At 40.0% G+C, this 21,474-nt stretch overlaps 1 protein-coding gene across 12 annotated transcripts in view; it reads right to left on the bottom strand.

Annotated features, from left to right (window-relative positions):
- CALD1 (caldesmon 1) overlaps window positions 1–21,474 on the bottom strand; it is a 199,530-nt gene that overhangs the window by 109,924 nt on the left and 68,132 nt on the right. For 8 of the 12 annotated variants that reach the window (XM_069807764.1, XM_069807763.1, XM_069807772.1 and 5 more), the window contains one exon: window positions 9,951–10,044. The exons of the other annotated variants lie outside the window; for them this stretch is intronic. The gene's annotated coding sequence lies outside the window, so the exon portion shown is untranslated. The remainder of the gene's footprint in view (window positions 1–9,950; window positions 10,045–21,474) is intronic. 12 annotated transcript variants of the gene reach the window in all.

The following is a 21,474-nucleotide window of genomic DNA, read 5'->3' as shown; positions in this document are numbered from 1 at the left end:
GCAGTCCTGCCAATTTATTAATATTTAAGTTTCTACAACTTAATATGAACTTGGTTCCAAGAACTACATAGGTCTCCTTAAAGTATGTGTAGCAAGAAGTCAACGCTGTGCCAGCTGGCAGATTAAACAAGCCATTAAAGTAGGCTCCTACTGAATTTAAAGGATTGTTTTTCATCTTTTCCCTCTCTACTCCTCTACATCCAGATGTATTATTTAGGGAATATTTTCCAGTCCCAGTAAGAAAAGTAAAAGAAATGCCCTTGGCACTTAATGAGTTTTTCCTCCGATGTGGTCTCCTGCTGCACTTGGAATTTATTCCATTACTGTATGGCTTGCAATGATCCCAGAATACCTCTGCCTACATGAAAAGACAGGGAAAGTGTCTTTGGGGTAGATATGGTTCTTCATTCAAAAGCAGGGACAGCCTGGGGTGATTGATCTTAGTGGATGACTTCATTCAGACCATCATTATGCCGGCATGCCACCCCACAACCGATGCCCTGCAGCCCCTTGTGCAGGAGACAAGCACAGTTACCTGCACGTTACAGTTGGGAAAAGCAGAGCACACTAGGATTAAGGGGAAGGCCAAGACCAACCTGGAGCAGGTTGGCAAAGCAGCTCGTTTCTCTGCAGTCCCTGCAGGACTTCAGTGATGAGAAAAAAAACCCTGGTAAAATCCTGTGCCTTCACAAAACAGAACCCTTCATCATATCATTTTTCCTTCAGAGGTTCAAAAGCTTATTTGAACTTCATTAAAGCTATCTGAACTTCATGACCTAGCAGTATTCAAAGGAAGAATGAGTCTAGAATAAACTCTGGTATTAAACCAGCCCTGGTGTAATCTATAACAGTATAACAGTTATATAACAGTATTTCAGACAAAAATGCCCCCTACAACAGTTTTCCAGATAAAACTTCCAAAAGACCAGAGTTGTATCTGCTGTGGCAATTTCAAACTGACTGGAACTACAGGCAGCTGAAGGAGGAGCACTGGCTCTTGAAATACCTGGAAAATAATTTTATAAAAATTGAAACAGAAAAAAACCCACCACCTAGGCCTCCCTCGGTATTTCAGTTCCTGGGTAGTAAAATGAGTTCAGTCCCATAAAACTGCTACTGAACTAGAAAACAAAAAGGCCTTAAAACCAAGTACAGGCATCCAGCCAGAGCCTGAGATAGCCAGCTCTGGAGCCTGACCACGACTCAGAGCATCTCCCTCCCCAGGAGTGAGAAGCCCCTCCAGGCTCCCTCTCAGGCCCCGTCTGGTCCCACAAAGCGAGCAGGCCCCTAACTCCCAGGCAGACCGACTCAGCAACCATCCTGGCCCATGCAACGACTTCAGAATTTGGCTCAGAGTTTGATTTGCCAGAATTGTTCTGGGGGTCACAAATATTCTCTGTCCCCTTCTTAAGGGGCAGTTTAATTCTTAACTGTATAAAGCTAAAGTGCAAAAACTGTATTTTGCATGTATTCTTTGTTTCTAATACCCGGTATCCATAAGGGGACTCCCTTGCTTGGCTAACAGTCGGGATTCATTAGACCTTTTATGATGATTCTTTCTGTTGTGCAGATATATGATGAATCTCAGATGTTTAAATAGCATATAACAGTGCTCCATTGACCTTGCTGAGTACAGTTGGAGGGAAAGAAAGGTAATTTTCCTCAAAGAAATGTTAAAAATGTGTCTCCACTATAGCACAGATGCAGAGGATAAAGAAACTCCAGAGGGATTAAAATATTTTAGATTAATTTGGAAGAAGGCCATATTGTGTGAAGCCTGGTTAGTTTGGGCCTTTCCAATTCCACGCCATATAAACAAACCCATTTAAACTGTATTTGTTAGAAGGAATGTCTAAAAAAAAAAATCCCCCAAAGTAGTTGTAACTCAAATGACCTCCAGTTCTGTATTCTCTTCTTACTGCCTAAAGAACAAACATATGTACAATATATTCTAGCCAGAGCTTGTACAGTTGCTGCATGATTCATACTGCTTGAAAATTAAGTTATTTAAGTAAAGGGATTCTGGCTCCCTCAAGCAAGGTTTTAAAATTGAAGCAAGGTTAGATCTGGTTGGTTTTGGAGCCGGCTTCCGTACTTTGAACAAGATCATTGCTTATAAATCTTTGCTGTGGGCTGGGTGGAAGGAAGTAAAAGAAAGAAAATTGAAAGAAAGGGATGGAAAGAAAGGAAAAGAGGGAAATAGAAAAGAACGCGTATCATCAACACAACTATAAAAGGACTAACCTAATGTTCAGTGTGCCACTGTCTGGCAGAAGCAAGTCCTCAATGTTTACTCACTTTCAAGGTCAAATTTTGCCCCTTTTACTCACACAGAATAGGGCTTTTGCCTGCAGAGTCTTCCAAAGAGACAAGTCCGAGTGTGGTACTAAATAACCATAGAAAGTAAATGGTTGCTGACCCTTATGAGTTAATCAAGTTGAGACACAAAGGAATATGATGGTAGCAGTGAGCCAGCCAGAGAGGTAACGGCCGGAAACACCCAGTAAGTCATTTTGCATAATTAGCATCTACAAAACAGCAGGCACTTAGAGTATCAGGACTTTCCTTATCATAAACCATGAATCCCGGAGCAACTCAACATGAGGAATACCCTCCCATCTGCCATGTGAGTGAAGGGTTCTCCAGCGGTCCCAGGCCTCCTTAAGTTCTTGAAATGGTACCCAAGTATGTGACTGTAAGTCAGTCACTGCACAAACTCCTCTCCCCTCAGAGGATGTGAGGCAGCTGGCCCAGACGAGGACAATATATTGTCCACTCTCTCCCAAATACCCAAAGGAGCCAACGTCATTTCACTACTGAATGTAACCATCTTGGAGAGAAATATGGAAACTTGATTGAAGTTCAGAACAATATAAAGCAATAGTTTCGAATACAAAATGAGGAAAAATGTCATTTTCATTACAAGTAATGTACTTTCAGAGAATAAAAAGATTAATTTAAATTCTGGGATTTGAGGGCTAGCATCCCTTCTTTTACTGAAGTTATTATGAGATGTTCTGAATATGATATTGCAAGAGACTATAGAGGTTCTGACATCATGGCCATAAAATTCAACTGTGATGATGGCTTCTGCAGCTATCATACATTTGCTTGCTATAATGTTAAAGGTTTAAGTTTTCCATGTCGTCTCTTTCCTCTTGATGGTTACTGGACATTAGCGATAAACATGTTCTCCAGCATCTCCCGCACATTTTTACTTCGATTGCATCTATAGCCAGCCCTGTGCTCCCATATTCAGCATGGTTGCATGAATGGAAGGGATACATTAAGCTCTCTTTGGAGATAGTCCAGGTTTGCAGGGATATAACCACAACCAGAAAGATGGCCAAGGGGATTTTTACATAACAAAAAATCAATTCAGAATTTAGAACTTTGCGGTTGGGTTTTGTTCTTCAGGGGTCATGTATGGACCTTTGTTTGTTGACATACGACTCTACACATTTCATGAAAGCAAGGAGTTCTCTAGTCACTTAGACTATCATGGTGAAACATTTTAAATAAATACTTCACATAATTTCAGAAACAGATGCTAGATAGTAAAACTGCATGTTTGCAACAGAAATGGCCAAGAGCTATTTATTAGTGCTTGGAATTTTCTATTTTGTGCTTCCCATTATCACTAGCAATGCGTGAAAAACACAACTATTACATCCTAAACTTTCCTTTTGAAATGTATTTATTTTTTAAATTTACTCCAAGAAGTTTATGAGTGGAATTTAGTATTTTTCAACACTCTTAACTCTGCCCTTACACCCATATGCCTGCTACAATTCTATGTCCACGTATTTTTTTCTCTTCTGCATCTTCAATAGGATTTGGGTTTGTCTGCTCTACCATCTCACACAGTTGCTCACAATACAGACTTCTCCATGTAGGAAGACATGCAGGACTTGTGTGATCATTTCTGCCACGGCCAAAATATCATCAAGTCATTCTAACTTTCACTTGTCTGAAATAGAATTTATGCTTAGCAGAGAAGTTTCCCACCATCTCCTTAGCAGTGACATCCTTCCTTCCTTTGTGGAGTCCCACTTAAAATTTGGAAGGAGCAATGCCCTTCACACTGCTCATAGCCCTAACGTTACTGCATGGCATCTTAAAAAAAGAAATCCAGTTCCGAAAGGTACCTCTTTTGAGAGAATTCCTTTTTCAGTTTAGCATCAGCGCTGATAACCATTAATCTAAGAAACTTTACAAGATATTCAGCCTAAATTTTGCTTCTCTTAGTAGTTCTAGCCTAAATGTTGTTCCCCACAGTACTCCTAGTTAGACACTAGTATACTAATAACAGAACTCCATTCTTAATACCGCCTCTTTCCTAATTGATTAAATGGAGTGTGTCTGTTACCTGTAGTAATAAATTTTGAAATCTTACTGGCTTTTAGTCAAGTGGCAGAAGTAAGATTAATTTGATTTCTTAATAAATCACATTGTTTCGGTTTAGTTACATGCTACAGCCAACTTTAAGTTGCCAGAGGTAGTCAGGGGATATGTTAAGGTCATACAGATGCACAGTGGGGACACAGATGTACAGTGATGTAAAGTCACCCAAATGGCTTTGCTCAGAGCCATTTCAGTTTATGAGTAGGCTTTATGAGCTCTAGTAACAAGGGAACCCTCCGGCTGCTTCCACACAAAGCTCCCCAGGTGCATCAACTCTGCGTTTCCATCCCCTAGTCTCCTGGCATCCTCCTCACTCAGGCACTGGATGCGGTAAGGAAGCTGTGCACAGCCACCTAGCACCAGAATTGAGTCAAGACCCAAGATGTGACTGCAGAGATGTGGCTCTAGTGTCCCTTCATCTGTGTCAGGACTAATCTGCTGCCTCAATAAATATTCAGTTAACACTGATTCTTAGTCTGTTAAAAGACTTAGTTTGGATGGAATAAAAACCCCTGAAAATTCTAGTAAGAAAAAAATAACTGGAGGGAATCAATTAATAAAAACAATTAATGAAATTAAACTTTACTTTGAGATTTGTGATTTCTTTTTTGCAGACTTTTCTCAGGTTTTGTTATTTAGTATTTTCTTTGTAGTTGTAAGGAAAATAGCACTTAGATTATCCTCAGTCTTAACACAAGGCAAAGACATGACAGAGATTTGTCTTTCAGTGATAAAACTAGCAAAAATAGAATGCTTATGATAACCCTGTCTTTGAAAAACAGTAAAAAGCCCCCCAAGCTCCATGAACATGTTGCAGACTGCACATGTCACATAACTAAGGACTACGATTTTTTTGCCTGAGGCTCCCACGTTTAACAAAGGGAAACACTGCTTTCAACAAAAGATGCTATTCTAGTTATGTGGCCTTTTACCCTGTCAGAGAAACAGCTGGTATCATAAAGTCACAGCTAATTTGTATCATGTCTGCACTAACAGTCAGATTCAGTTTGTATCAAACTTTCAAAGTTGGACTTAATACCAGTTGATGGATGACAGCTTTTCTTGCCCCCCCTTCTCAAAACATATTTAAAGATTGCCTCCCACATAAAAAAGCCCTCAATATTCAAAATACAAATGGAATCTTTAACATGTTTCACGTAACCAGAATATATGAAAATGTTTAAAACTACTAAATTAAAAAAAATCCTAAAGAAGGTTGAGACAATTGCACCAGCAGTTCTGAAGTTCTGTGAAAAATAAATAGTGCTTTAAGACAGACATGTGGGTACCAAGTGTAACGGAAAAGAATTTTCTCTCAAAAAGAAAAAAAAAAACCTCACAGCTTACTTGCCTCAGGTAATCTCTTGCAGTTTGGGGTATCTGTTCACCTAAAAAAATTCAGTCTGCCTGCACAGAATTTAAGGGCTTTTTTTCAAGGTCAGCACTCAAAAATTTACGGAAGACCAATTTCTTTTTTCTTTTTTTTTTAAGGGACCTGTTTCTCATTTATGCTATTAAATGTCATCTACTTTCATTTTAAGACCCCTGAAGCAGAATGCCTGAACTGTGTAAAGGGACTTTAGTGAAAGTGAGAGTCAGGCCAAAGACTTAACAGCTCCAAACCCGCAGCGCTCGTGTGAGAAAGTGCTGCAAAGATCAGGCTCTTCTTGGAAAACAGGCACGGGGGAACTTCCAGAGATTGGAAGTTCAAGCTCAGTTCAGATAAACATCTAACAGTGCTGGTGCACTTCTGAGGCTACCCTCCTCAGCACCTGAGTCTACAACATGAGCTGGAGACAAGATATTCTTTTGAGATTTTAGCTACTTCCCACTTCCAGATCATCTAGAAGTATTTGACCAAGGCTTTTCCATCCCATGATCTGAAAGCATCACCAAAAGGTAGGCAAGGAAAAAATCTCACAACATCCTGGGAAGTAGGGAAATTTTTATTTTTAAATTTTTTTTTTAATGCTGCACAGTATAATGATTATCAGTGTTCTGAACAATTGGCCCCATTTATCAGAAAGAGATTGGTCTGCTCCGTAAACTTACGTACACCAAGCAAAGAACATCCCTGGAAAGTTCAAAGCAGCAGTATCAGCAACACAGTTTTAAAGTGACAGGAGAGCTTATTGTAATGGAGCTGAGAAAGAGCAGTTGTCAACAAAGACTGAAGAATCCCAGCTCCCAGCCTATCCTTCCCTCAGCACACGCATTTCCTGCCTTAGAAGGTTAATATTGCACAGAAGACAGTAAGATACAGCTTCTGCTGTGCCTAAGCTGCGCTTGGCACTGCTGTCTGATGTAGTCCTTGCCAGCGAACAGAGCCAAAGCACAGCGTGCTCCTGCCACATCCTCTCCAGCGAGCTATATCTGCTCTCTACCTACTGGGAAGATGCAGATAATCAACTCCACTCCCTTCACTCTGAGCACAGCAGTGACTCTGCCCCTACACATGATCCTTGTACTTGTTCGGATTATTTTGTTGCTTTTTTTTTTTTTTTTTTTTTTTTTTAAGATGTTCTTAAACCTCTGTCTGGCAAGGCATGGTTTATTAGAAGCAGATTTCTCTTCGACTACTCAGTGTGTCAGTTTTACAATTCCTAGGTGGTGTAATTCCTGGAAAATAAAAAATGTTCTTCATCCAAAATTTTGGATGAATCACAGCAGGTTTACTTGTTTTGGTTCACCCTTAAATGAAGCATAAATTTCTATATCTAAATGATGCAGTGGTTTTCTTTGTTTCAGCTGCCTGTTAGCTCCAAATTTCTTAAAAGCAATGAGTTTTCTAGCAAATGATGCCCACCAATTGGGCTCGGCAGCCAAAGGCAGCCACCACATTTTCATGGGACTGTGAATTGCATCAGGAAGATCAATGCTACTATTTCCCATGCTTGATCCCCTGGTATTAAACTAAACAAAACTCAAACAGTTGTCTTTAACACCTCTTCAAGAATGCAACGCAACTCAAAACCCACCAGGTTCTCATCTCTCACAGAAGAGCTTTTACAAAAAAGTGCCCCAGCTGCATGTACAGGTCACCTGAAGTCCCAGAAGCTACAGAGAAACTCAGGCAAGATTGAGTGCTGCACCTCCTCTTCCAAGCAGCAGAGAGGATAGATGAGAGAAGGAAGACCCTATGCTCATCTCAGTCTAACTCATCACAAAAAAGCCATAGAAAAATATCTTCAGAGACTCTACAGAAATGCTTTCAGTCTTGAATATTTAAGAGAAAACCGGTCAAAGCATTTCTTACTCAATGTTTCCTAATGGTGAACATCTTGACTTAACAAAATGTATGTTTCCAAGGAAGATAAAAAACAATCACCACTAGCCAGTGACTTTGAACCTTAACTTATAGGGTACCACTTATTTTTGGAAGTATTTTATATAAGCATGTCTCAGATTGTCTTCCACAGTCAGATTTGGCTGTATTCAAGAACTAACAGAAGAGTAACAAGACTGTCATGATAATACTAAACTATATTACTGCTTTTTATACTCAGATAAAGACATATGCCTTGTTTCCAGTACTTTACAGAGATAATACTTGGTTTTTCTCCTTTCCAAATGAGCATATTAGTCCACACCATTTGCTTTACATTTTCTAAAGGCAACTAATGGCCTTTTTCATGGTATTTTCATTCATGTCCCCTGAAGACTATCCTCCTATTCGGCCAGCTTTACAATGTGAAAGAGGAGGTTAAGTGGGAAAGTATTATCAGACTTTGCCTTTCCTTCTTTGTGACATAATTCTTCCACCACTTTGACAAGTGCTATGCAAGCACCATGGAGACTTCAGCATGAGACAGATGACACTCGCCCTGCATCCTACACTTGGAGTAGATGAATGAGTCCCTGAAGGACAGATTTTCAGATGCAATTTATGCATCAAGATAAGACACCAGCACCAGCTCAGAAACACACTGAAGCACAGTCTCAGTTTTGAGGGACTGAAGTGCCTTCTTTCAACACCACAGTCTGCATGCTCAGACATGTCTGCAAATACAATTCCAGTTGCTGAGCTGTCAGAAAAACTCTGGAGGGCAGTCACTGCTCTCTCTGAATATCCTGTCCTAAGCACAGGGGGAGAGCACTTGCGTTTCTGATCCCATTTGCTTTTGGACACTATGGCCTCCCTCTCCTTGGGTCAAATTTTTAAGGCATTTAGGTACCTCATAAATGCACCATGCAAGGAAGCATGTGGGAACTTAAATTCAGTGATCTCACTGGAAGAAGTATTCCGTGGGAAATTTTAGAACATTTAGGCTGGTTCTGAATAAGGAAGAAATCCTAATTTTAGAATATCAACATTTCCTACAAACTGGAAATCCCAGATTGTATCTGGCTTCAGTCTTAAGTACTCCCCCCACAAAGGCTCGAAAGCAATGCAGAACTCCAAAATGGCAACCAGGGCAGAGAACTGCCTGCAACAATTATCAGTGCATTCAGCATTTGCACAAACCTTCTCAGAATTGTAGGCAAAGTTAAATTTGCTTCCCCAAGGATGATAACAAGAACAGCTAAAATGGGCCCAGACCCAGCATTTCTGATGGTGGGGGGGAAGGCTGCTGGAAATGAAAGGCAATGCAACCAGCGTTCAGCCTGCCACCATGCCTCTCTCCTCCACACTGCTCTTGCCAAAAAGAAGGGAAATGGAGCAGAGGTACAGAGGAGGTCCAGGCACACAGAAAACATGGTCACTCATCAGTGAAAATAAGCAGTTTGCTGTACCTGAATTAACTGAAGATGATGGTATCTAAGGGAGTTGCCTTGACCCTGGTGCAATATTTCTGACCCCATCAGTCTGTTGTCATAGGCACTGCTTAAACATAGAGCCAGTCCTCAGTTTGTCTCCAGTCTGGAATTTCCGTATATTGAGGGGCTAAAGTTTATACACATTATAAACACTTCCTTTAAATGGTTTGTGAGTCCTCACTTGTTCTGGCAGTGAAAGAACAATGTTTGTAAAAAACGTCAAAGTCTTGCACGTTGTAAATAGTCAGTAAACACCGTTACTTGAACTCTCACAGACTCCTCAGAGCCTGCTTGCTCTAAAAAGAACAGAAGACACAGCAGGACAGTAACACACAAACACATGATCTTAACACAAGTAAGTATGACTTAAGACTCCTGTTGCAAGCAAAAAACTTTCTGAAATCCAGCCAAGAAATAAATATAGCTATTAGAAGAATGCCCATACACCCACAAAATTATTACTGTGAAATTCAAAGATTTCTATTTGATTTGAAGATAAAATTCAAGATAAAATCCTTTAAATCTGCTCTTAGTTCTGAAGAAAGTAATCCCTGGTGACAGTGGCCCCAGATGAATAGGAGTCAAAAGTCTGATTGCAGGGCTGTCCACTGATTTTCAGAGGGATTTGGATCAGCCCCCCAAAATCAAGCAAGTACATGGGGGGCGGAGGGAGGTAGGCAAATCCAATATAAAAGCTTCAGTATGAAAAAAACCAAACCTCAATACAGAAAAACCTTCTGAATACCACAGGCAAGGAAATCTGAGGTAACTACTTTGATCATACTCACAGGAAGGCAATCAGAGGAAGTATTTGGAGCTTTTCAGTAACAAACCAGCTGCTGATGAAATAAAAATGATGACTCCAGAAAATAGAGGTGATCACTGTACAGAAATAGAAAATAAAAAACATTGTTTACCAATGGCATAATTGTTGTGCACTCTTCGTTTTTCTTTGGTAAAGTCATCTTTAACAACACTCCTACAAAGGTTTTTTAAAGTATGGAATAAACCAGAAAAATTTTGCAAGAGACTGACAAAACCCACTATCAACAGCTCTATAAATTAGAGTTTGACAAAGCAGACTTTGATTTCCCAAAATCTCTCAGCAAAGTCACTTACTAAAACCTCTTTAAGAAGTGAAGCTGATACAGGCTAAGCTGAACATTCTCTTGTGATTAGTAAGAGATGAAGCAAAGCATCAGACCAGCAGTGAGTTTTCATAACAAAGCAAGATTTCCAAAGTACCTCACTAAGGATCTATACTGAGACCTGTAGTATTCAACATATTCATAAAGGCACTCTGCAAAACCAGATGAAGAGTGAGAAGACAAAGACTGTAGGCAATACAAAACTATTCATTATCATAAAAATCTAAAGTCAATACAAAGAACTGGGGAAAGAGTTCATAGTAAAGGATTTCTATGGGCAGACTGAATTCAGTGTTCCTAAGTAAAGGTACAGGGAGGAAAAACCTTATATCTGCATATGTACAGTGATCAACTCTAAATGAGCCAATAACACTCAGAAAAGACATATTGGAGCCTGAGGAAGAGCTATCTGAAAATATTAGCTGACTAGACAGCAGCTGTCAAAAGGCAAGTTAAGAATCATTAGGGAAAAATCTAAGTTCTATCTAGGTCACACATATAAATATAAGGTATATCTATGCTTCAGTTTTGCATGAAGTTCTGGTTACCCTTTCTCAAGAAGAGCCCCAGTAAGGGACACCAATAACGATCAGAGCTATGGCACAGTTCCCATCTAGGAGACTATCTAGAGTATGAGTCTTCCATTTGAAAAAGAGAGATGATTGAGGCACGATATGATAAAGGTCCTGAATAGCTTTTAAACAGTAAATGTTGTTTATTGTTGTACAAGAACTACGATTCAAGAAGGAATTAAAAAAAAAAAAAGGAAGATAGTTTCATCATCTATGAGATATCATAGTCTGAATGTGACCTCTAGCTTAGAAAGTCCCAAAGCAAAGATTGCCAGACTCTGGGAGAGCACATAATAGGAAGAGTCATTCCACACTCATCTGCTTTCACCTGCTTTACTGTAAGTGACTGTCTCAGTCAGACATAGGATATTAACCTAGGTGGGCCCTTGCTCTGACCTGGCATGACAACAATTCTATAAACGTCAATTCAGAGTGCAGGACAAATGAGGTGCCACCCTTATACAAAGACAGTACAACAATTTGTGGGTGATCTAGTGTCCTGGTTTCAGCTGGGATAGAGTTAACTGTCTTCCTAGTAGCTGGTACAGTGCTATGTTTTGAGTTCAGTATGTGAAGAATGTTGATAACACTGATGTTTTCAGTTGTTGCTCAGTAGTGTTTAGACTAGAGTCAAGGATTTTTCAGCTTCTCATGCCCAGCCAGGGCACCTGACCCAAACTGGCCAACAGTGTATTCCATACCATGGGACATCCCATCTAGTTTAGGAACTGGGAAGTGGGGGCGGGGAATCGCCGCTCGGGGACTGGCTGGGTGTCGGTCGGCGGGTGGTGAGCAATTGTGCTGCGCATCATTTGTACATTCTAATCCTTTTATTACTACTGTTGTCATTTTATTAGTGTTATCATTATCATTATTAGTTTCTTCTTTTCTGTTCTATTAAACCGTTCTTATCTCAACCCAGGAGGTTTACGTCTTTTCCTGATTTTCTCCCCCATCCCACTGGATGGGGGGGGAGTGAGTGAGCGGCTGCGTGGTGCTTAGTTGCTGGCTGGGGTTAAACCACGACATCTAGTAGAAACTCATAATGGATACCAGGAAATACAGTAAGAATGAGCTTCAATGAAATGGGTTATTTTTTCCCTGAAGACTCACTCTGCATTCAACTACCACTAGGTAGTATACAGACCCACCAGAGTAAAAATAAAAACCGTAAGCTTTCTTCAGGGAGCTTTGAATGGTCCATCCTCTTTAGACCCAAGGATCTTCATACAGAACATCCTGGTGCCAACAGAGGAAATGGATTATTTAAAAACCACTGAAGCCTATTTTCAGTAATTTAAGATCATAGTATGGGGCCATTACTTGTATTAATTTCTGATTATTCACTGGAAATTCACAGACTTTTGAGGACTCTTGATGTAAATGACTATTCAGCAACTTCAAAAACAATTCTACAGTCTCATCTCTAGGTTTTATAGACACCTGTTAGTGATTCATATTATTGAAAACCCTACGGTGGCCAAAGACAAGATTTTGATTCATTCCATTAGAAGTTTCAGTATTAGATTCGAAAGAGATCTCAATCCCCTTTTGATGCTTAGTGTTACTAAGCATGTATCACATAGCAGAAAAGAGCAACGGAAGAGGACATTCATAATCATCAAGGTCTGAAAAGAGCCACCGAGCTTCAAGTCATCTTCCTCTCATCAGTTACTCCCACTTACAGCAAGAGTATGCTGGGCTTTATCAGTCCACAGAGCTCCAACTCACAAATAGTATGAAAGTCCTTCCAGGTCACTGAATTCATTCAAACTTTTTCAATAACTTGAAAAGCTGACTTTGCCCATTTCTGTTGTTTAGTGTGCCCCACTTGACTCTCAGCAGGTGTAACTTCATGACAGTCAGATCATGCATCAGGAGGATCCTGGGTCTAAAAGTCTTTTTCTGCTTCAGACTGTTTGCTCTCTTTCAATCTCTTCAAAGTTTTTTTTTAAATGGAGACAACCCCCAAAAGATTTTCCTTTTCTTTCCCACAGTCACAAAGCCCTCTTCCACTATTCTCCTTGTATTTGCTCTGTCCTAAAGCAACATTTTTCTGAATTGAGATCAACATAATTTGTAATATCAATGAAATGACTGAAATATGCTCTCTCACTGTTTGCTATCCAAAAGAATATCTATCACACCACAATTCCATTGTGAGCTGACTATGAAGGGCTAAGAACAATTTAATGAACAGGAAATTTCCATACAACTTAAGCATGAAGGAAGTTCAGGTTCAGGTCGAAAACCAGACTCCATAAATGTAAACCCTCCAATCCAAGAAACATCACTAGGGTTTGGACACATTTTGGGCTGTAATCTTCAGTGGTAAAATTGGCACAATTTTTACTGATTCTTCAGTCCTTTGAATTCCCCTGACCATAAACATTGGGTTCATGTTCTGCTCTTATTCACGCAATGGCATTAACAGCATTGCAGACCTAGGCACACACCCAGCACTGCACATTCAACCACACAGTGGAACTCAATTTCCAGCTAACAAAGGTACTAGATTCTCAGCTAACATAGGTCAGTATCCATTAAATGCAATTTTAATAACAGAAATGCTTTTATCAGAAGTTCTTGAAAGTGCTTTTATCGGAAGTACTTTGTGGCTTAAGAAATGAGGAAGTTGTTAATATCTTGATTACGGAAACTAGGGAAACCAAATCACATCCAAGGTCATTCAGAAGTTGACCTGTGACATTTAAATGTGGTTTTTTGATTAAAAATATATGCAAGCACACACAAGAAAAGCATGGTTTCACTCCCCTCTACTCTGTTAATTAGTTCCATTATACCAGACAGCTTTGAATAGAAATAAAGTTATGAAACCCAGTTAACAAAACTACGTGCTGCTCCATTTCATCCAATAGCTCAACAGCTAGGTCTGCGACAGGGTTCAGATCTCATCTCTTTTTGCAGGGATTTTAGCCTACATCTTCCAAAGGACACTGTAGGGCTAGGATATTCTTCCACATCCTTTCCTACCAGTGCTGGTACTAAGAGTATAAGGGAAATTGTAATATGCTAGACTAAAGGTCTGACTAGCTTCGTATCCTGTCTCTGGCAGTGGCCAATATGAGATGTTTAGGGTAGAACATAAGAACAGGGAAAGTATATAATGATGCTTCCCACAAATACTCTACAACGGCTTATGACTTCCAGAATGCCTGAGTCAAAGATGGAATCTGTGTATTTACTGATCTCCATAGCAGCTTTTTTCCATTATTATTTCCAGTAGCTGCCAACACACAGCAAAATCCTATAACAGAGTCCTACAACTTAATTATGTGCTATGTGAAGATATAGTTCACTTTGGACAAGTAATTAAACCTTCAGACTGACACTAGGACTCAGCTATGCCACTTCCCAGCTGAAGGCTCACTCACCTAATGCAGTTAGGTGTGGTATTCACATAGGAAGTATTCCTCATTGCATCACATATAATGGAGTAATCCCAAATTATCCAACAGCAAGGTGGTTAAGAAGCTGTTTTGGAAATAGCACACCTGGGTTTCAGTCCCAATTACATATTTAATCATTTAGGAAAGTGAAATAACATCAGTAGGAGAGAGTGGGAGCACCATAAAGAATAGCTGGAGAGTGCACTTTACAGTTCTTTTGGACAAAGGAGGCAACCCAGTCTACCTAATGCGTTCAGAGTTAGTAATCTATTAGATAAAAGAAGGATTTCTCCTCCAGTCTTCAAAAATAGCAAATAATTTCACAGAATCACAGAACATTTCAGGTTGGAAGGCACCTCTGGAGATCATCTAGTCCAATTCCCTGATCAAAGCAGGCTGCCCAGGATCATGTCCAGTTGGGGTTTGAATATCCCCAAGGATGGAGACTCCACAGCCTCCCTAGGAAATCTGTTCCATTGTTGATCATTTACAGTAACTGAGTTTTTCCCTACATTTAAATGGATTTTTCTGTATTTCAATTTGTGTCCCTTTCCTCAAGTCCTTTCACTGGGTATCATTGAGAAGAGTCTGGTTCTGTCTTTTTTGTCATCATCCTTCCCCCCTCTCATAGTCACAGTGTGTGACAGCCATAGAGTGGTTGTTAAACTTGAATCTCATTCCAGTTACAGCTAGGAATGTTTACCCATAGATTTCAGTATTTGCTCTTGTGCAAATTATTTTTTTTCTTTGAGTCATGAAAATGAGAGCAGGAAACCACCTCTTTAAAAAATGGTCTAGGTGAACTATTTGTTTACCCATGTCTTCCAGATCTCCTTTTCTCCTTTTGATTTTTATGTTGTCAGGGTTGCCATGTAGTTTATTTACTTACAAAGACATTACAGAATGTATTTTCGGAATAAAACTTTTCAACTTTTCCTCAGATGTGCTATGCGCCCAAAAAAGACTTTTCATTAGTATTTGGCAAAAAAGTGTTGCCAACAGAAGAGGGGAACAGGAAGCCTTGAACTCATCCATTACTGCCTAAACAGGTACCCAAGGAATTTGTTTTCTAGGATGACCTAAAAAGGGGAGGTGTGCTGTCTCCTGTGAACTCCTCACCTAACCACTTACAAGCAGTTTATCAGTACAAAACATCAGCATTCAAAATAAATAAAAACACCTCTCACACAGCTATACACTTAAGTTAGAGTTTAATTTAAAAACCATAGTCAAAGCCTATTGACTTCAGGCTAAGCACACATTTACGTGCTCTGCTGAACATGGACAGTTTGCTGTACCTGAGCTCTACTTCCCAGAGGACTGCAGCCATTTCCTAATTATCAATTTTTCTGTCAGAGTTAGGAGTGTGGTAGTATTACCAAGACCCAGCTTTCTGGGTGCTATACAAACAGTAGGACGAAAAGGTAATTCTTAATCCCAAAGACTTTATTATCCAGGTACAAGAGGGATGAAGCTACACATTAGAAACTAATCTAATAGCTACTCTCAATGAACTTAATATAACATCATGCTATATATGTTAACATATTAAAGAAAGCGTTTAGAGTTCAAGGCCATCTTGATCTCAGCTGAAGAATGACCATTAAGGCATAGCCCACAGGTCTTCAAGGAAATACTTTTCATCTTTCAAACACATAGCTACATGTATATACCCTTGTTAGTTTTCAAATGTTATGAAGCACTCAGACCGTTACAGCTTCATGTTTCTGTGGTCTCATCTGACGAGGATTTCAGTGATGCAGAGAAGTATCATTATGTACAGATTCATAGGGAGAATATAAGCTTTAGGAAAAAGTTTCCCACCCCATCATATTTTCTGGTTGAACCGCACAGGCTGCATTACGTACAGGTCTGACAGTTCCGATTGTCCCCATGTGGTCAGGGTCTGGAGGTAGTCAGGGAGAGGAAAAGCATGCCATCGGCAGTGCTTCTTCCAGCCCACCTGCAGAATATATTGGAGATCTGAAGAGCAGGGAGGAAATAAATCCTTCTCCAACATCCACCCACACTTTGCAGTTCTACTTCTTGGGGGCTCACTGGACCTCACTTTCAATCCACTCCCAATGCCATGGGTGTAGCTGTACACAGAATAGTTGTCCATAGCAGGACTTGGGGGCACCCTGAGAACACCCCATTCCATGTACTAAGCTGCTCAATTAATGTTCATTATTACAAATCTGAATCAGAGATTATAATAATGATTGGCCTTTAAAGTAATGCCAGGCAGCCATACACATCAGGGGAGAAAGTCTGTGAAGGAGAAAGATCTGTACCTTCCCTTCAGCCAAACTGCTAATATCCTTCTAAACGGCAACTCATCTGACCTACAAAGTTTCAGAAAATGGCATATTTCTTCTTTGCCATCCTCAGACGCCAATTATATTTACACTGATCTCAGCAGTACAGCACACTACTACTTTGGAGAACAGTCACTCCTCTCACACGCACAGTGATATTCCCTCAATAGAAGTGAACAACTTTTGGATACAATGACTGCCCTACATACAGGCTTTCATTCTGCATGTCTTGGCATGAGACAGCAAAGAAAGAGAACTGCTTCCTGAGAGTAAAGACAACCAAAAGGAGGACTAGATACAGCTCATACCGAGTGGAAGTAGATTGCAAGATCTTTGCATGGTTATTCTTGAAAGTAAAGGCCAAGAAATAGGCAAAGTATGTGTGCATCTGAGCAGCTGTGGGCTGGAACATCATCCTCAGCCATGCAAATATAGCACTTGCTTCCTTCTTTGGACACGTTCATGCTACTAAGCAGAAGCCATTTGCTAACCACACAGCAGTGGCATTCACATTAGCAGAAAACCAGACTCCTCGTCTCTTCCTGCTTTGATCAGCAGTTACTGCCCACAGGAATAAACAGAGGGTTGCATTCTTCCCTTGCTCCACGCAGGGTCTGCTGTTCTCACATGAACATCAATGGCAGCAAGAACAGGCCAAGCCTATTCCAGGATAGCCATTTGTCCTCATGTAAACCTATCTCCCCAATAGAACAGCGACATGCACAGCAAGGAAAAGACAATTCAAGGAGGGCTTTCCCCTTTCAAATTGTGACCTGGAAGAACAAACATTTAAAACTTGAAAACCAAGGCTTGCCATATCCCTTTTTGAACATCTGGAGATTGAACATAAGCTTCCCTACATCACTGGCAGTGGGTACAGGCATGTCTGCTACAGAACATGCTACTGAGCGAAACCACTTACTGCTAATAAGAAATCCCAAACTCCTTGCAAGTTCATTGTCCCTTTCAGAAAAGGGTTACAGAAAGCTTGGAGCTCTAATCCAAATTATTAATAATCCATAAAGAAAACTGCATAATAATTCAGAAAATAGTCACTTGCAACAGACAGCAAATGGAAACTGGCTGCTTTAAAGCATATTTTGACAGCTGCTAGCATCATTCAACACGACAAATGAAAGAATTTGCTCAAAACAAGCTGAGTAGGGCAGCTAAAATAAGTCTATAATAACAAAACGGTTGTCTCTTGTGAAAGCTCTGGTTTTCTCCTCTTCTGTGTCTTCTTTGGTTGTTGAACGTAAACACAGTGCTAGGATGGGTATCAGGAGAGAGGGAGCTGCAGGGAAAATTCTGCAAGCTGTATCCTTTTCAGGGAAGTTTAATTAATGGTGTTTCTGAGAAGAATTCTGATTGACAGGATTAGTGCCAGCACTAAAAGTTACTATTTGTGGATCCCAGAGCTCACAGCTCCCATAAAAATAAAGCACTTCAGAAAAGAGCTTTGTGCAAATGAAGGCATTCCCTCAGCAGGGAAGGTTCATGTGAACCTCTTCTGTGGCTTCCCTTCACATGGGTTTTTCCATGGAAATGGGATAACAGGACGTCCCTGGAGAACACCCTCCCCTGGGTGCAGAATGTTTGATTCAAGTGTTCTAGGTTAGTCCTTGGGGAAGGTTTCTATAAGGAGCCAAAATGAAACTCTAAGAATGAATGTTCCCAAACTTTGCGGAGGGCAACATTTGGTTCCACTTTCTTTGCTTCGGGATTTATTTCAGGTTTGTCCTGAATACCTTTTTCTTTGTTTTCCAATTCATACCACCTTCTTATTAAGATAATTTTCTAGTATTCTCCCAGTGACACAGTCCAAAACACAATTTCACTGCTCTAATCTCTTATAAGGACTTGGGACAAATGATTAAATTGACCACAAGCATTTAATTTTATTTGATTATTGTCAATTCTTTAAGTACTAACCCAAGTAAACCATCTTTTAGAAGGGGTAAAGCATCACATGCCCAAACAAGAAACTGGAAATAAGCCAATGCCACTCCATTGCAAAAGCAAGGGAAGGACCACAGCATGCCAGTTCACACAGGAAGCACCCACCAATTTGCTGAACCATCTCCCAGAAATGGGTGAAATGGAAGAAGAAAAGAAAAAAATGTGATTCTTTCCACTTACTCCATCCCTCTCAATCACTTTCCTCAGGCAGGATAACAAAGTAATTTAGATGCAGCAATTTCTTCCCAGCAATTTTCAGGCACTTCATTTGCATCATATCTTCATTTTCTTGCCCCATATTTTCCCCACTATTCTCCTGCTTTCACATCCATCATGCCTCCCCCACTGTACTGTTCTCTCTTTGTTGCTCACTCCTGCTCACATTCTTTCTACACCAGACTTCAGCCAATTTCTTGCCCCAGATCCTACTGCTCTGCTTCCTCCTACTCCTTATTGCTAGCCTCCTGATATCTGCTACCTCTCAGTTTCTTGTCCTGATCCCATAGTTCATCATGACACCAAACTTTATCGCCTATGAAAGGTTAACATGGCAAACACCTTTTTCTAACTTACGTGTTCAGTCCCACCATGGTCATTTTGGATCAGGGAAAATAATTGCAAATACTATGAGGCAGAAATCAGAAATTAATGAGAAGTTTTGAATCATTTCTTAAGAACTCTCAGAACAAACATCATAAGGCTCACAGTAGCATCACAACAGTTGTCAACCGTTCCATGTATAGATCCACCTCAGCCCAGACTGGCATATACCATCTTACTTATATTTCACCTGTTTATGCATTTCTCAAGAAGTATACAACGGAAGAGCAAATTGGTCCAGATAAAATAAGAGTCATCATAGAAGTGTTTCCAGAAATCTCCAGTCTCTCTCAAATCTTTTTGCGGCCTTAAAAATGGTTGGATAATATCATTTTTTCAGATTCTAATCATTCATATACTTTTGTCTTTGCCTTTCTGGCTTTTAACTGAGGCAAGATAAGCAGAGCTAAACTTCCGCAGAGGAAAAATACCACAGTACACCAGAAAGCTGCCACTTATTCAGGAATAACCAGTGCAAATAATGGGTTTTTAAAGTGGCTGTATTATATATGGAAAGCTTGCAAATCACACATCGCAAAGACTGTCCCAGCAGTAACATTATTGGTGATTAATACATATAGTTATATCTTCTTTCATGGTCTGGTTCCAGTGACCCAACAAACCACTGCTTTTATTCTAGCTACTACATTTCTGTCTGGGAATAGCTGTAGCTTTGATGCTGTCAACATTTAGTATGGATGTCTGGTACGTGAACATTTAAGGCTACAGCATTACTGTCTCAACTCTAATTAGCTTAAAAATGCTTGCAGAAAGTACCACATGCTCTTGAATACTCAAGGGCTTCTAAATGTCCACACAAAAACTTAAATTTTAGTTCACTCAGGAAACCAAACTGATTGTTACAGATGAAACCATCTTCTCCACTATATAAGTAACCAGCTCTGTCACGACATGCTGAGAAACGGATCATCACCCTGACTTCTTCCTGTTCTGCCCCACAGACAAAGGAAATGAAGTTGCTGGAGAAGGCATGGCAAGCATGTCTATTTTCTAACTTTTCACCTAACGTGCAAACACAAAACTGGCAGTTTGCTATCGATCATTTAAAGAAAAACCACCAAGGCTGCTTGTCAACCTTCAAAGACTACCTGTGTGCTCAGCGATACCTGAGCTTTGCCAAACCCACTCCATTTATTTTAATGAACTACAACTCACAAGTTCAATATGCAGTTTAAATCTCTCCTCGCTTGGCAGCCATATAAACAGCAAGGAATGTGCACATTAAAAAAAAAAAAGTTATCCTAGTCACACCTATTACTTTTCCAAAAGGAAGGGCATGCTCAGGTACTGTAGATGAGAATCTAGATGACTGAGCCCCAGCTACTTGTTTAGACTATTAGCCTTACTTTCAATGGTAGGAAATGTTACATAAAATCCATGTAACACATACAAGCTAAGTGCAAATGATGAAAGAAATCAGCAAGGGAAAAGAGGCCAGAGAGCTGTTATGATGGAAGAATAGCAGCTGGGAAAACTGAAGTCAACCCAGCTATGTTATTTTTTAATTAAAAATAAACATGGGCTTTGTTGCCAAGGGATTGGTTAGCATTCCATTTAAAAAGGAAAAAAAAAAAGGAAGAAAAAGAAGGAATTTTGTTTTACTTCATTCTCATTCCCCTCCTAACCTCCCTCCCCTCTTCTGCCCCTTCCTTCCCCCCCCCCCCCAAAGTATTTATAGATTTTGCAGAAAAAAACATGGTCATAAAATTTAGGTCAGCATGCAGCACCGCACAGAGCCACCTATTTTTAAGGCATTCTCTTTCTCTCACATGAATGCCTCCTTGATTAAAAATAGTCAGAGATTATCATTTTAATTTTGTTAATTATTTCATCTTCACTGCTGACCTCCTTGCTAGCAATACAATTATGCATGACTGCACTGCCTGAGACTGCACATGTGTAAATGATAAAGGCCCTCTTCGGACAGCCCTTTCAATGAAGGTTTCAGCAGACCCACATTAATCCTTCTAAGTTCAGTCTTGCTTCTCTTCAATCAAATACTAAACTAGCTTTTATTCATGCCTGGATAGGGGTTTGTCCTAGTTTTTATGGAATTTGCTTGTGTCCAAGACCACTAAAGGTTTTACACTGTTTCTTTGCAGTCCTCACTTCACAAACAGGAGTGTGAAGTCACTAGCAAAGAAAAACCAAAGACTCCAAAGATTCAGTTCAGGCTTTTCAGACATTCCAAGGACTCAAAGATTAACTACTTTTAAGGGCTGACTACCTCATTAGCCTCTCCCACCTATGTTTTTCATTCATTTACCTTATACATTTTTCGTGT

Source organism: Haliaeetus albicilla, chromosome 19 (genome assembly GCF_947461875.1).
Source record: "Haliaeetus albicilla chromosome 19, bHalAlb1.1, whole genome shotgun sequence".
Lineage (NCBI taxonomy): Eukaryota > Metazoa > Chordata > Aves > Accipitriformes > Accipitridae > Haliaeetus > Haliaeetus albicilla.
The sequence above is the reverse complement of the archived record's forward strand: the minus strand, read 5'-3'. Positions and strand labels throughout refer to the sequence as shown.